This window comes from Myotis daubentonii, chromosome 12 (assembly GCF_963259705.1).
Source record: "Myotis daubentonii chromosome 12, mMyoDau2.1, whole genome shotgun sequence".
Taxonomy (NCBI): Eukaryota; Metazoa; Chordata; class Mammalia; order Chiroptera; family Vespertilionidae; genus Myotis; species Myotis daubentonii.
Genome location: NC_081851.1, coordinates 16359332 through 16369000, shown reverse-complemented (window position 1 = coordinate 16369000; position 9669 = coordinate 16359332). Strand labels below are relative to the sequence as shown.

Here is a 9669-nt window from a genome sequence, read left to right as displayed (position 1 = left end):
CTGAATGGATAAAAAAACATGACCCATACATCTGCTGTCTACAAGAGACCCACCTCATTAGAAGGGACTCACACAGACTGAAAGTGAAAGGATGGAAAAATATCTTTCAGGCAAATGGAAAGGAAAAGAAAGCTGGGGTAGCAATACTTATATCGGACAAAATAGACCTCAAAGTGAAGGCCATAACAAGAGATAAGGAAGGCCACTTCATAATACTAAAGGGATCAATACAACAAGAAGATATTACCCTGCTAAACATATATGCACCCAATGCAGGAGCACCCAAATTCATAAAAAAAACTCCTGGAAGATATCAAAGGAGAGATCAACAACAATACAATCATAGTAGGGGACTTTAATACACCACTGACAGCACTGGATAAGTCCTATAGACAAACAATCAGCAAAGATACCGCAATCCTAAATGACTCACTAGATCAGATGGACTTAATAGACATCTTCAGAACACTTCACCCCAATGCCACGGAATATACATTCTACTCAAGTGCTCATAACACATATTCAAAAATAGACCATACATTGGGTCACAAGCAAAGTATCCCCAAATTCAAGAAGATTGAAATCATAAAAAGCATCTTCGCAGACCATGATGGCATAATATTAAAAATAAACTACAATAAAAACAAACCAAAATACTCAAACACCTGAAGCTGAATAGCATGCTATTCAATATTGATTGGGTTACCAATGAAATCAAAGAAGAAATTCAAAACATCCTGGAAACTAATGACAATGAAAACAAAACAATCCAAAACCTATGGGACACAATGAAAGCAGTCCTAAGAGGGAAGTTTATAGCGCTACAGGCCTATCTCAAAAAACAAGAAAAAAATGGTAGTAAATCATCTAACTCTACAACTCAAAGAATTAGAAAGACAGCAACAAGAAAACCCCAGAGTGAGCAGAAGGAAGGAGATAATAAAGATTAGAGCAGAAATAAATGACATAGAGACCAAAAAAACAATACAGAAAATCAATGAAACCAAGAGCTGGTTCTTTGAAAGGATAAACAAAATTGACAAACCTCTAGCCAGACTCACCAAGAAGCAAAGAGAGAGGACCCAAATAAACAAAATCAGAAACGATAGAGGCGAAATAACAACAGACCCCTCAGAAATACAAATGATTGTTAAAAAATACTATGGACAGCTCTACTCCAACAAACTAGACAACTTGGAGGAAATGGACAAATTCCTAGAAAAATACAACATTCCAAAACTCAATCAGGAAGAATCTAAAAATCTCAACAGGCCAATAACTATGGAAGAAATTGAAGTAGTCATCAAAAAGCTTCCATCAAACAAAAGCCCCAGACCAGACAGCTTCACACGGGAGTTTCACCAAATATTCAAGGAAGAACTAAAACCTATCCTCAGATTACTACAAAAAATTCAAGAGGAAGGAACACTTCCAAGCTCATTCTATGAAGCCAGCATCACCCTAATACCAAAACCAGGTAAAGACAACACAATGAAAGAGAATTACAGGCCAATATACCTCATGAACATAGATGCCAAAATCCTCAACAAAATCTTAGCACATCGGATCCAGCAGTACATCAGAAAGATCATACACCATGACCAAGTAGGATTTATTCCAGGGATGCAAGGATGGTACAATATCCGCAAATCAATAAACGTGATACATCACATAAACAAACTGAAAGAAAAAAACCACATGGTCATATCAATTGATGCAGAAAAAGCATTTGATGAAATTCAACACCCATTTTTGATAAAAACTCTCAGCAAGTTGGGAGTAGAAGGATTATACCTCAACATAATAAAAGCCATATATGACAGGCCCACAGCCAGCATCATACTCAATGGACAAAAACTAACACCATTTCCCCTAAGAACAGGAACAAGGCAGGGATGCCCCCTCTCACCACTCCTGTTCAACATAGTACTGGAAGTGTTAGCCATTGCAATTAGGCAAGAAGAAGAAATAAAAGGCATCCAAATTGGAAAAGAAGAAGTAAAACTGTCCTTATTTGCAGACGACATGATATTATACATACAAAACCCTAGAGACTCCACCAAAAAACTACTAGACTTAATACATGAATTTGGCAATGTAGCAGGATACAAAATTAACCCCAAGAAATCTGAGGCATTTCTATACACCAATAGTGAACTTTCAGAAAGAGAGATTATAAAAACAATCCCGTTTACCATTGCACCAAAAAAATTAAGCTACCTAGGAATAAACTTAACTAAAGAAGTAAAAGTCCTCTACTCAGAAAACTACAGGACGTTGAAAAAAGATATAGAGGAAGACATAAACAGATGGAAGAACATACCGTGTTCATGGATTGGTAGAATAAACATCATTAAAATGTCCATACTACCCAAAGCAATCTATAAATTCAACGCACTTCCCATTAAAATACCAACGGCATACTTCAGAGATCTAGAACGAACTCTCCAAAAATTCATCTGGAATAAAAAAAAGACCCCGAATAGCTGCAGGAATCCTGAAAAAGAAAAAAGTAGGTGGGATCTCAATACCAGATATCAAGTTGTATTGCAAAGCCACTGTTCTCAAAACTGCCTGGTACTGGCACAAGAATAGGCATATAGATCAATGGAATAGAATAGAGAGCCCAGAAATTGGCCCGAACCAATATGCTCAATTAATATTTGACAAAGGAGGCAAGAACATACAATGGAGCCAAGATAGTCTCTTCAATAAATGGTGTTGGGAAAAGTGGACAGATATATGCAAGAAAATGAAACTAGACCACCAACTTACACCATACACAAAAATAAACTCAAAATGGATAAAGGACTTAAATGTACGACAGGAAACCATAAAAATTCTAGAAGAATACAAAGGCAACAAAATCTCAGACATATGCCGAAGCAATGTCTTCACTGATACAGCTCCTAGGGCACTTGAAACTAAAGAGAAAATGAACAAAAGGGACTACATCAAAATAAAAAGCCTCTACACAGCAAAAGAAACCATCAACAAAACAAGGAGAAAACCCACTGCGTGGGCAAACATATTTGCCAATGTCATATCTGATAAGGGCCTAATCTCCAAAATTTATAGGGAACTCATACAACTTAACAAAAGGAAGATAAACAATCCAATCAAAAAATGGGCAAAGGACCTAAATAGACACCTTTCAAAAGAGGACATTCAGAAAGCCAAGAGACATATGAAAACATGCTCAAAGTCACTAATCATCCGAGAGATGCAAATCAAAACAACAATGAGGTATCATCTCACACCTGTCAGACTGGCTATCATCAACAAATCAACAAAGGACAAGTCCTGGAGAGGATGTGGAGAAAAAGGAACACTTGTGCACTGCTGGTGGAAAATGCAGACTGGTGCGGCCACTATGGAAGACAGTATGGAGTTTCCTTAAAAAACTGAAAATGGAACTCCCATTTGACCCTGTGATCCCGTTTCTAGGAATATATCCCAAGAAACCGGAAACACCAATCAGAAAGGATATATGCACCCCTATGTTCATAGCAGCACAATTCACCATTGCTAAGATTTGGAAACAGCCTAAGTGCCCATCAGCAGATGAGTGGATTAGAAAACTGTGGTACATCTACATGATGGAATACTATGCTGGTCTAAAAAGGAAGGAACTCTTACCATTTGCAACGTTATGGATGGAACTGGAGAGCATTATGCTAAGTGAAATAAGCCAGTCAATGAAGGAAAAATACCACATGATCTCACTCATTCATGGATAATAGAGACCATTATAAACTTTTGAACAATAATAGATACAGAGGCAGAGCTGCCTCAAACAGATTGTCAAACTGCAGCGGGAAGGCCGGGGAGGGTTGGGGGGCAGGAGGTAGGGGGTAAGAGATCAACCAAAGGACTTGCATGCATGCATATAAGCATAACCCATGGACATAGGACACTGGGGGATAGCGGAGGCTAGGGGACTGTCTAGGGCGGGGGGGGGAATGGACACATATGTAATACCCTTTGTAATACTTTAAGCAATCCTATCTAATAAAAGAGAAACATAGTAATTAGCGTACGACCGCTACCCTTCCCATTGGCTAATCAGGGCAATATGCAAATTAACTGCCAGCCAAGATGGCGGCCGGCAGCCAGGCAGCTTAAACTGAACATGAGGCTTGCTTGCTTCAGTGCTGGAGGACTCCAACGTTCCCCGCCTGCCTTGCCAGCCTCTGAGCCTTCAGTTTGCAACATTGTAACATCTAGAAGCTAAACAAAACCCCAGAAACCAGATTTCAGCTGGCTGGGATCTCAGAACTGGAGTTGATACAGAGTTTCGATTATAGAACCCAAACAAACCAGATACCTGCTTTCAGCAGCTGAGGCCTAAGAGCTGGAGCCAAGCCTCAGAGCTAAAGCTGGCCCAGAATAAAAAAGAAAAAAAAGAAAAAAAGGAGCGGTTGGGAGCTTCAGTCACCCACCAGCCTGAAAACAGCCCTCAGCCCTTCACCCAGACTGGCCAGGCACCCCAGTGGGGACCCCCACCCTGAAGGGTGTGTGACCAGCTGCAAACAGCCATCATCCCTTCACCCAGGCTGGCCAGGCACCCCAGTGGGGACCCTCACCCTGATCCAGGACACCCTTCAGGGCAAACCAGCCAGCCCCACTCATGCACCAGGCCTCTATCCTATATAGTAAAAGGGTAATATGCCTCCCAGCACCAGGATCAGCAGAGCCACGAGGCCTCTGGGCACCGGGATCAGCGTGACAGGGGTCAGGGCCCAAATCCCCTGATCGCCCTGGGGCTCTGTGTTTGACAGGAAGCGGGGCCACAACCTCTCTATCCGCCCTGCTCTGTTCATGACAGGGGAAGGTACCGCAACCCCCTGGTCAGCCCTGCTCTGTGCCTGATGGGGGGAGCTCCCCAACCCCCTGATCGCCCTGCGGCTCTGTGTGTGACAGGGTGCGGCGCCCCAATCCCCTGATCGGCCCTGCTCTGTGTGTGACAGGGTGCTGTGCCCCAACCCCCCCACCCCACGGGCCCTGCTCTGTGTGTGACAGGGTAGAGCCATAACCTCCCCATCAGCTCTGCCCTGAGTGTGAAAGTGGCGGCGCCCCAACCACCTGATCGGCTCTGCTCTGTGGGTTGTAAAGCACGGCGCCCCAACCCGCCCCCCCCCACGGGCCCTGCTCTGTGTGTGAGGGGGTAGAGCCATAACCTCCCCATTGGCCCTGCTCTGAGTGTGACAGTGGCAGTGCCCCAACCCCCTGATCGGCCCTGCTCTGTGGGTGACAGGGGACGTTGCCCCAACTCCCCTATCGGCCCTACTCTATGAGTGACAGGGGGGAGTTCCTCAACCCCCTGATGGGCCCTGCTCTGTGCGTGACAGGGGGCTGCGCCCCAACCCCCTGATTGGCCCTGCTCTGTGTGTGACAGGGTACCGAGCCCCAACCCCCCTGATGGGCCCTGCTCTGTGCGTGACAGGGGGCAGTGCCCCAACCCCCGTATTGGCCCTGCTCTGTCGTGACAGGGGGTGGCGCTGCAACCTCCCCATCGACCCTGCCTTGAGTGTGACAGGGGGCGGTGACCCAACCCCCCAATTGGCCCTACCCTGAGCATGACTGAGGGTGGAATCACAACCTCCCGATCCGCCCTGCTCTGTGCATGATGGGGCGGCGCCCCAACTCCCCAATCGGCCCTGCTCTGAGCCTGGCCAGGGGCTGCACCTAGGGATTGGGCCTGCCCTCTGCCACCCGGGAGCAGGCCTAAGCCAGCAGGGCATTATCTCCCGAGGGGTCCCAGACTGCGAGAGGGCACAGGCCAGGCTGGGGGACCCTCCCTTTCCCCCAAGTACACAAATTTTTGTGCACCGGGCCTCTAGTAATAAATAAATAAATAAATAAATAAATAAATAAATAAAAAGACTCCTAAGAGAAGCATATGTATACAGAAAAGGTTTTTAAAGGATTCACATCTCCTAAGTCACAGCTCTATGGTTCTAACTTTAACTGGGTCTACAGAGGCTGACGGGAAAAATAGAAGGAGCCCTTACCCTGGGTTCTCAATTAATCTCTGCTATTAATTAGCTTTGGTCTTAGGGATTTCACTTACCCTTTCTGGGTCTCCTAGCTACATCTATAGAATGAGGGTAAAATTAGACCTCTTAAATAAGGTTTCTACAAACGCTTCAAAAAATAATTGTGGGTTCATATTTCTACAATCTTCCTAAATATCTCAGCAAATATAAACTTTTCCTTTGTTTAATCTTTGTGGTACAAAACTTCACAAAAATGTAAACACAGTTTTATAATACTACTCATTTAAAAAATATACAATCTCTATAAAACTTATCCTATAACATTTTGGTAGATACCATTAAACATTTCTTAGTAACTGTCCTATAACCCAAACTAGTAAATTTAGCATTATCTTTTTAAAACATCAATTGCATATTCTTTGTATTGGTGTGAAAAGGCTCAGAAAATACAGATGTGTTGAGCACTATATGTCACTTTTATTAAAATTCAACAAGTAACTTCCCAGGTATGGAAAACGTCAGCTGAAGTCAATTTTTGGGGGGTAAAAATCAACTCTTGTAAACATCAAATTAAAATGTGGCTGTATCTTCTGCCTTAAAAGTTAAAAAACATAGGAGTTGTTATTTAACTCACTCAAATGGTTTGTGAAGCTGAAATACTTCCATGTAGGGTCTTCCCCATCCTGACATTAGCTTAGTGCATGGACTGAGAGCCACATGTCACCTATTCTGTCCAGTGAGGAAGGGAGCTGTGAGTGAATTATTCCTGCCACTAAGCCCCTCGGACAGCCAGCCGCTAGGCAGCAAGGATGCCAGCCTCAGCTCACAGGTGGGAGAAGTGCTGCCATCTCTCTCAGAACACTTCCAAACTCAGCTGAGAAGGACAGGCCCTACCAGCCAAGACCCAGTCAGGCCACTGCTGGGCTCTAAGTAAAGACTGACGATTGTCTCTACCTCTTATTTCTTCTGAGACCAAACCAACCAACCTCCCACCCACCCAACCAACCGCCCAACCTACCAACCAACCAACCACAATTTAATCATCATCCTTGCACTGCAGCCACTGCTGAATAAACACCAAGTTGTAGATGGGCTCACGTGGTGACTACCCTCCAAGACACATATTCCCAGGCCTGGAATAAGCTCTGCCCCTTCTCATTCCCTTCCCTCAGCTCGCCTCTCCACCCTCCCTTGCTCACCCCCCCCCACACACACACAAACACACACACACACATATACACACACAACCTATTTGACCAGGTCATTAACTTTCTGTGGACTACAGATCTGTCTTGTCCACTGGCTTGAGACACAAGCCCTGGAGAAGCAGGACCCCTCACTGTCTGGCTTAATAGACAGGGGGTCCTGCTGGGGTCTGGCTGGAACTCTGTTCCCAGCTGCCTCCTGTCAGCTCAGCAGCCACCACTCCTCCAGGTCAGGGAGCACATGCAACCTGCACCAGAATGACAGGGCACAGGGAAGGAGCCCACACTGGGGCTCTTGGTCTCTCACTGGGGCTCTTGGTCCCAGGTGGCGACTTGATGGAGCCTCTCCACTCTCCTGCTTTCTCCCAGGACCCTGGGGCTCTCCAACTCCCATTCTTTGGGAAAGTGACTCCTTGGCTGCCCCCACAGAGCAAGGCCCAGGGAAACCCCAATCCTCCAAGCGTTTTAAATAGGTGACAAGCCCAAGTTCACTCTTGGAATGAGCCCTTCCCGCCCACATCAGCCACTACCAAGTGGGACACTCCAAGTCCCAGCACCTGCGAGGTGCCAGATAGGCTGGAACCTGCACTCAGTTGCAGGGAGGGGGGGCGGGGGGTTGACTAGGCTTTTAGGCGGGAGGCGCTGGGCAGGTGAGCTGGAGGGCACTCACCTTGGTGACACTGAGGAAGGTGGTCTGGCCCAGCGCTGCCCCACACCAGCTTCCGCTCCAGCTCCTCCCTCAGATGAGCAAGTGCATCTTGCCCACATGCGGGAGAGGAGCGCCTGCCGGACAGTGGCCTGGATGCCAGGCAGACGCACTTGGTCTGGCAGCTGGGGCGGCTCCACACCAGCTGGGCTAGGCCTCCAACAGCTCCTCCTCCTGAGGGACCCTGGTGGACCTGGATGAGGCAGCAGCCCCCCTCATCCATGTGGGAGGCTGTGGCCAGATCTGCCAGGAGATTTGCTGCTGCTCCACCACCTGGTGGAGCCTCTGCGCAGTACCAGGAGGCCACTCTGGGCTCCTTGCTGCCATCCTGCTGTGCTCAGTAGTGTGGGTTAGTTCATCCATCCAGCATTGCTTCCTGACAGTCTGTCCCTGCAGAATAACTTCAACACAGGACACTTCTGCATTCTGACCAAGTCACTGTCGAGAGCCAGAATTTTTCATTAGGTCACTGGTTTGCTCATCATCATGTAGAATATCTGAGCTTTTAATTTTTGACTTATTTTATTAAATGTTTTATATTAAAGAAGGAAATAATTTTTATAGATGTTATAAAAGAGGATATGTCATTATATTATCTGTATACCAGGTGTCAGGAAGTTATAATCAGTGGGTGATATCTGGACTATTGAAATACAATATTTGGAAGAAGCATATCTAAAGTAATTTCCGCAAGCTCCGAATATTCGTTTTTAACTTTTATCTACAATGAAACAAATCATATATTTTCATTACTCATTTTCAATCTTTCATCAGTTGCCAATTCCAACGATTATCCTTGAAAGTTACCTTTAAAATTAAATCATCTTTTGATGAAAGCAATGAATTCAAGATTCTATACATTGCTAGAGTCACAATCAAACACATTTTATTTTTTTGAACATTTTCTGAACCTTATGGAAAAACCAACAGGGATGATCAACTGGCTAAAAGAGAGCCTCCCTATTCCGTCTCACTCCAGTGCCTCTCCCTTGAAGCTCGCTGGCTTTAGGGTCGCCAAGGTCACAGTTCTCAGGGGCCCCAGCGCTGTGTTCCGAGAGTCCACACGAAGGAGGATCAGGGGAGGCGCCTGGAGGAAGCATGTCTGTACCGTGAGATGCCGGAGGCTCGAAGAATCGGTCCCCGCGGGTCAGGGCACAAGGGGAGGTCGCACACCGGAGTAATACGGGTGCTCTGCGGCAGAGCGCGGACCAGCAGGAGCGCAGTTCTCCTCTGGCTTGTCCACTGGCGGTCCGCAGGGCTGCAGCATCTTCTCCATCACGTTGAAGCGGACTGGAGCTTTGCTCTCATTCTCCGCAATGGCGAAGTAGTTGAGGAGGTCGAAGTGGCCCAGGTAGGAGCAGTAGGAGACGCGGTGCTGGTTCACCAGCCTTTCCCACTGGTGGTGTCCGCGTGGCCCGTGCCGATGTACTTGGACTGCAGGTGCTCCAGCTGGCTGTGGATGGTGTAGCGGTCCGCCATCTCGCCGATTTTGTCTTTGCTCGAAGGTCAGAGGCCTCGGAAACTGGGAACTGTCCTAGAAAGCCACACCAGAGAGGGACCGCTCCGCCAAACCTCTGGGCCATACTGTCGCGGGAGAATGACGTCTCCCAATCAAACTACTTTTAAAACATTACAAGGCACAAGGTGGTCCTATTGCACATGACCAGAACAGTTCCCACCACATGGGACTCACTATGAACTATGAAGGCAAAAATCGTATCTTACAATGGTGTCTGTATGGTCGGTCCGTGCGAGCCCT

The 9669-nt window shown here is 46.4% G+C and overlaps 1 pseudogene; it reads right to left on the bottom strand.

Annotated features, from left to right (window-relative positions):
* Positions 1–9057: 9057 nt before the first annotated feature.
* LOC132213916 (splicing factor 3B subunit 5-like) lies at positions 9058–9457 on the bottom strand (annotated as a pseudogene).
* Between the last annotated feature and the right edge of the window lie 212 nt (positions 9458–9669).